Raw genomic sequence first — 7,549 nt, 5'->3', positions numbered from 1 at the left:
AAAATAAAGAAAACAAAAATCTGAAAGTATTTATGAAGAGTTTTAAACATTCATGATATCTGGTGATGAATAATAATAATAAAATTTGAGCTCAATCGGTCATCAGAAGTTGCGAGATAACAATGAAAGAAAAAACACCTTTGTCACACGAAGTTGTGTGCTTTTTCAGATGCTTGATTCTGAGACCTAAAATTCTCAATCTCTTGGTCTCAAAACCAAATTTATGGAAATTTCTTTCTCAAAAACTACATTACATCAGAGGGAGTCGTTTCTCACAATGTTTTATACTATCAATCTCTCCCATTACTCATTACCAAGAAAGGTTTCATGCTCGTAATTATTTTGAGTAATTACCAATAGTGTCCACTGCCTTCAAAAAGAAAACCCTTTAAAGTCCATACAGTAATAAAATATAACCTTCAAGAAAATACAGAAATTTCCGGCATTTTTACTAACCGCGACAGATGTAGTACATAAAATGTTATAACTCTATTGCCAGAGTCCCTAATAAGAACTGTACTTTTTGGAAACCTTGGGTTTAAACCAAACAAGTGTAGTAAATCTAGAATTAAAACTAAGGCCATTTCCATTCAAAAAAAAAAATAACCTCAAATAATAAGATGTCCTGGTTGAGTTCAAGGTTAATGGGTGTACTATGTAGTACATCTACATTGTAGTTGGTGAAACTAATCAACGTACATTAAGTTTTTTTTTTACCCATATACACCGATGTGTGTAGCACTGTATACTCAGTACTTTCCCGAGTCCTGTGAAAAAAAATCACAGGCATTTTACTCGGGTGGGATTCGAACCCACGACCTTTGCAATTCTAGAGCAGTGTCATACCAACTAGACCACCGAGATTGCCCGGTAGCTAGAGGCAGTTCGAATCCTATGTTTTAGCAGCGGGTACTGCAAACGATTTAATAGATGTTAAATTTGCATCGGGGGTAAAGAATATTAATTTTTGGTTTTTACCCATATACACTCTAGCTACCGGGCAATCTCGGTGGTCTAGTTGGTATGACACTGCTCTAGAATTGCAAAGGTCGTGGGTACGAATCCCACCCGAGTAAAATGCCTGTGATTTTTTTTCACAGGACTCGGGAAAGTACTGAGTATACAGTGCTACACACATCGGTGTATATGGGTAAAAACCAAAAATTAATATTCTTTATCCCCGATGCAAATTTAACATCTATTAATCAAGGTACATTATAACTTGAATTTCAAATTTCAAGACCAGGGCCCACTTTCATAAAGTCTGTAAGCAAAAAAAACTTGCTAAGCACAGAAAAATAAAAACAGGTTTCTTAGCCATCATTCCATAAAGTTTACAATGTTGCTACCTACTGGTTCCCCACTCATACTTTCTAAGCAGTATTTTTTGCTATAACAGCTTTAGGAAACTTGGCCCAGTTTATTACAGCTACATGTAAGCATAGCAAGAAATTTAGTAACAGAAAGATTCATCCAGTAAGCACCATTTAGCCGGATACCAGTACTTTATACAAATCATCATCATATTATTATGGTGTTTTGGTGGTTGGTTACATTATTTCCTGCTAAGCAAAAGCTTTCTGACCTCAGCAATGTTTTCCAGTTTTACACCATGAATGGCAGCCAAAAGCCTAAATATGCATGTACATCTTCACTGTAACTAAACAGAAACACCGGTCAATTTAATTTGTGTCTGTGTTTCTTGTCTTTGGTTTTGGAGAGGCAAGTTGGGTCAAGTGTAGAAGCAAACGTTCCGGTCTGAGAAACGGTTGATTTGTTTATGTTGCTTCCTTTTTCTATGGAGGCTAAAAATGTTTATATGCTTAAAAAAAAAAGGCCAATGGCTGTCCTTGTACATGTCAAAATAAGGGTGCTCTTTTTTCAAGTTCAGAAAGTTTATATGAGAGTATTTAAGGTATGAGAAAACACAGTGGCATACATGTACCAGCATTTTACAGCCGGATTGTTTTGACTGTGCATTTGCAGGGCCAATTAATTTTGCTCTATTTGCAACACATTTCTATTGGTTACAGACACCATTGACCTTAAACTTACCGTTTAATTTAACATCGTACAATTGTTTGGGAAGTCAGCTTATAGCTTGAGTCTGCCTGGACTGTAGTCAGCAATTCTATAATTTGTATTAGCAATTTCTTTTGAAAGGAAAAGTAGTTCTTGACTGCTTAAAATACATGGCATATGGGGTGATGCTAGGGTAACAAGTAGTAACATTAAAGGCAGTGGATTGCTCGTAATTGCTCAAAACAATTTTATGAATAAAAACTTACTTCATAGTATAAACAATTGTGAGAAACAGTTCAAATTTTCACAGGTTTGTTATTTTATGCATTATGTTGAGATACACCAAGTGAAAAGACTGATCTTGACAATTACAAAAGGTGTCCAGTGCCTTTGATGTACCCATGTACCTACATACTTAAATGTAGTAAAAGAAATTCAAAAATCTTGTGGCTTGTCAAGTTAGTAGAAATGTCCTACTAGTGCCACTATATGGAGTTTAGAAATCCATCAACAAAACTGATTTTATTTTTACCAGTCAGGGACTCAGGGTTTTCCCCAGGATTGTTCAAAACTGTGGGGCATTCTGGAACCAAATTTGTTTTGATGTTTGACCAAAGCACACTGAATTGAAATAAAGACAAGGAAATGTTTTCTAGTTGTAATAGCTGTCCTCCCGCTGCAATAGCTTCCCAACAATAATGTACACATTATCCTGCTGCTGTCAGATTGTATATCAGCCCCTTCGCAGAATGTTTTTTACTTCTCGGTGTTTATCTTTGTTTTGAAAGCCCTACTCAATCTGGAGCATTCTATATGGTTTTTCTTTTTAAAATTTTTGTGAAATTCGCACAACTGGTCAAAATCCTGTAACAGTTTGTGTTATATATCTACCTTTTGTGTTTGTATTTTTGTTTTGTTTTTTACGTTCATCTCTGTTAAGTGACCCTTTAGCATTTAAAGCTGTCAGTCATTTTGTCTTTGAATACCAATAAATAATATGAATAAATAAAACAAACTAAAAGTATTAAATTGTGTTTTTTTTTAAAGGGTGATGTTTGGGTGGCCCTGTGCCAGGAACAATGTGCGACTCAAGCATGGACTCCATTGACCTTACAAGTAAGTCCATCTTTATATTTCAATCCTTATATCTAAAACGCATAAATGGACAACTATTTTGTTTGTTTGCCCTCATAAGTGAACATTCAGTTTCTACACTAATTTACCCCCTCCCCAACCACCAGTCGGCAAAAAAAAATGAGAGAGAAATTGGAAAAAAAATGATCATTGATTCAGTGTGATTGACAGCTCATTTGGCAATCGCCAATGAATGTTTATTGAAATAAATTTTGAAGTGCTTTTCCGCTGAAGAGCAAGGTATTCCTGATGGGGCCAATGTGCTTCATTTTATTTATCAAGAACGATGACAGACGGACTTTCATCATCGCTGGTTGAGCTGGACAAGTCATGTGACCAAGTCCCTTCTGCATGTACCTGGTTAAAGTGACGCTCTATTGAAAAAACAAAGATTCTGCTGTGTGGAGCTTCCATCCGTAGTCTTTTAACCCAACCTGGATGATTGTGAAACAACTGTAGCAATCACAGACCTGATACTTCATAAGAGGCGACAGGGGCAATTGCCTTGATGTTCCTGCTCATTGCCTCAGTGCCCCTTAAAATGCTCCATTGTTATACTAAAGTTTCTCTCCAAGAGATGCCCTCTGCAAAGGATCAAATCCCTTTCCCTTGCCTGAATGGAACAGAGATGCCAACTCTCCTTGATTTTGCAGAAAGTTCCCTGAAATCAAACCAGTCTTCCAATGTTCTAGTCGACCAATTTGAAAATCTACCTGACAATGGATTTTTTTCCTATTGTGGAGTGTCGTGGCTGAGCGGTTTTAACTGAATTCAAACTCTGGTGTTTCTGATAGCAGAGTGTGGGTTCGAATCCCCGGCCGTGACACTTATGTCCTTAAGCAAGACACTTAGCCATTGCTTCATCCTTCGGCTGGAACGTAAAACCGTTGGTCCCATGTGTTGTGTAAGGCATGTAAAAGAACCCAGTGCACTTATCGAAAAGAGATGGGGTTCGCCCCGTGTTCCTGGCTGTGGCTGCTGAATGCGCCGTAGCACCTTGTACACTCTTACATGTATTTAGGTGCTACATAGTTGGGTCTCAGAATCCATCACTGCAATAACCTGTCTTTCTGAAAGTTTGTTTAAAAACACAATGTGCTCAGTACATGTACCTTGTTTGGTAGATACGTGCACTATATAAGCCTTCAATATTATTATTTAATGTAATTCTAAATGTCTCCCTGGTTGTTGTACACATTTTTCCTGATTGCAAGATGCAAATGTTTGCAGTGCTGACAGCTCTCCCTAATTCTGCAGAAAGTTCCCTGAAAATAAACCAATCTTTCTGTGTTCTAATGAGCGCATTTGAAAATCTCCCTGATTATAGAAACTTTTCCCCTATTATATTAAATGTAATTCTAATTGTCTCCCTGATTGTTGTACAAAATCTCCCTAATTGCACGATGCAATATGTTGGCAGAGCTGACAAGTCTGTTTGATTATGCAGAAAGTTCCCTGAAAATATACCAATATTTCCATGTTCTGATTAACAAATTTGACAATCTCAATTATGAAAACTTTCCACCTACATGTATTATCTTCAATGTAGTTTTAAATATATCCCCCATTGTCGTACAAAAAAATCTCCCTGATTGCAAAATGCAATATGTTGGCAGCCCTGAAGAAACATCAGGCCTGAATTGGGGCTGAAATTAAACAAATATTTGAAAAGCATCTTAATGACAGAGACAATCTTCAAAACCTCAAAGGTAATCTTGTCATGGCTTGTTTTCAAAGTGCAAAGTACTAATGAATCAAGAGTGTTGTTTGAAACGTCGGACCCACACCGTTCAGTATCATCAATCGGGGGGTGTTAATCGGACCAAAGTTTGGTTTATATCTCTCAGTCTACTAAATCGCATCCTCCCGCGTCAAATGAGGCAATGTTTCACTGTCAACATATTGACTATGCACTATCCTTGACGTATTCCAATCTTGTGGCCGTGTCAAGATGCTAGTTCAACGGTGTCTCGCAGCCATCAATATTCATACTTTAGCCTGGACAAACACCATTTTACGTCTGTAACAGGATGCGAGAAATGTTAGCTTAGAGGTAAAAGGCAATTTTGTTTTGCCTGTCGTTCCCCTCCGCTGATGTCTGCGCGTGGATTTATTGCTTTTTACATTTCTAATGTCAGGATCACTCAAAACACATCTGTGAAAGCCTCGCACTTTAGCGACATGTTTTGATTCCAACAAATTTGTTGGTAAGTGAAGATCTATAACTTACTTACTTTCATTTTATCCACCTTGACTCTGAGAATTAGGTTTTCATTTACGTGCTGTCTTGAGATTACAGGTTGCATTTGTTCATGAATGTAACATCATCTGACTGCAGCAGAGACTTGCACCTGCAAATAGTTCCGGTATAAAATGTATAAAATATACAGATATTATGGGATCAGTGGGGTACACATTATCTTGTGCAAATATTTGCGTATTTTTTATTTAAACGTTTTACAATATAGTGGTCAGATATGAACAGTGTTAGGAATTTGACCTTTTATATTTGATTGTGTCATTATCTCAAGTACTTATTCTATTTTTTGGTGTTTTGTGGTGTTTATGAAGCTCATCAATGTTGACTTTTGCTGATTGCTTTATTGCTAATAAAATATGAAAATAAAATACTTGGATTACGGCAACACCATGTGTAATCTACCCATGTTCTTTTGAGAACTTGTCTTGGTTCTACTACCGCGGAGTAAATTTTACGGAATTTTTGAGACCTCTCTTCTGCCACAGAGTAGAACATTTTAAAATGTTTTAACATAAAAGTTCTCAAATTTGAATTTGCATGGACTGGTCCAAACAAAGTGGCAGGGTTTCACAGCATTTGGGTTTATCTCTGAATGATTATGTTGCCACATTTTATAGAATTGCATATAACCTCCATAGAGACAGTCATGGTAAAAACAATGCCAGAGTTTCAAAAAAATTAGTAAAACATTTTTTTTATATCTTGCTAGTCCAAAACTTGATGTTTAAAAACAATGAACACAGACACACTTACATGATAAAACATTTCCCCCTATTGTATGACTCCTTTAACCGATTGAGCTTAAACTTTCACATTTTTTTCATGTAAACATGTTAGTTTGGTCACATAAGGTATCAATACTACTCTATGACAATCATTAATGTTGTCGGGTGCTTTAATGCGCACTTTTATACATTTATTCAGCAGAATGTGAATTGGAGTCAGTAATCTCATTATTGAATCGTGTCGGTTTATTGTTCTTTTGTTGTCGGCCAAACCATTGAGTGTGTCAGCGTCTCTAATAAAGACAATAGATCAACTCATATTGACTCTCTCAAATTAAAGAATTCTACTTTTGACCGATGTATTCAAACAACACAATGTGTCAACCCACTATGTGTGCAGCAGGAGTCTTTAATTTTGTTCAGTTACGAAGAAGAGAGAGGTCCTAGTGATCAAATCCCTCTTATCGGCGCTTGCAGGAAGGGACTTAGAGTGACACACGTTGTGAAGTGAACGAACGTAATTGACGATTCAAAAAAAAAAAAAAGAAGAGAAAAGTCCACCACTATTAAATCTCTGCAAATAGAAATACCTTGTCAATCTATGGCAACTAGAAAGCGCTACTGTGTGTGACCATCGTCGTTGTGTCTCCTTTGCTTTGAAATGTGTGTACATTCTCTTTAGTTACAAGGTTTGAGGACTAAGTGCAAACATAGAGACTGCCTCACCATCATTTCGTCTGCCCCCATAATTTGGTCGTCTTCATTGAAAATTCCAGAGTAGAAGTAATTGAGTCTCTGCTGAAAGGATTTTGACAGTGTCGTCAGAGAATACATTGTACACTGTACATGTAACACTTTAAACGCATCAACTAAATTAAGCGCAAGGCCTGGTGTTTAACTTACGGTAAATTTTCTCTTGGAATAGTGGGGGAAATATTTCATCTGGCGGATGTGAACTTGTACACTATTTGTACATAATTTTACCAACATCATCTAAACTTTGCTTTTAAGTTGACTTACTGCAATCGTGAGAGCAATAATCTGGGACAAAATGCTTCGTTTGTGAATGCTTTACATCACATAAAATATGGCTTGGGCTTACAGTATTTATCGTCTGATGAATAAAATCAGGGCCCCATTTCAAAGAGCTGCAAATTTAAGCTAAGCACAAAACAGTTCCGCTCAAAACTTTAAGGTTCGCACCAAGCAATATTTTTTTGCTTAGCAGAAAATGTTCAGATACATTAGTGTTGTCTGCTATAAAGAAGTTCCATGAAATTGAAACCTTTGAAGTTTTAAAGTTCACTGTTGCAGCGCCCTCATGTGTTCATAATAATTAATTCCATTTAATTTCACTATTGTCTTTACTATTTTACCTACTGTTGGTCAAATAATCCAAGTGCGGACA

At 36.7% G+C, this 7,549-nt stretch overlaps 1 non-coding gene across 1 annotated transcript; it reads right to left on the bottom strand.

The window, feature by feature from the left end:
• Positions 1 to 791: 791 nt before the first annotated feature.
• Positions 792 to 864, bottom strand: Trnas-aga. Its single transcript has one exon. It is a non-coding gene; the product is annotated as a tRNA-Ser (tRNA).
• Between the last annotated feature and the right edge of the window lie 6,685 nt (positions 865 to 7,549).

The sequence above is a fragment of the Asterias rubens genome, chromosome 6, assembly GCF_902459465.1.
Source record: "Asterias rubens chromosome 6, eAstRub1.3, whole genome shotgun sequence".
Taxonomy (NCBI): domain Eukaryota; kingdom Metazoa; phylum Echinodermata; class Asteroidea; order Forcipulatida; family Asteriidae; genus Asterias; species Asterias rubens.
Note: the sequence above shows the minus strand (reverse complement) of the source record. Positions and strands in the feature narration are given on the sequence as shown.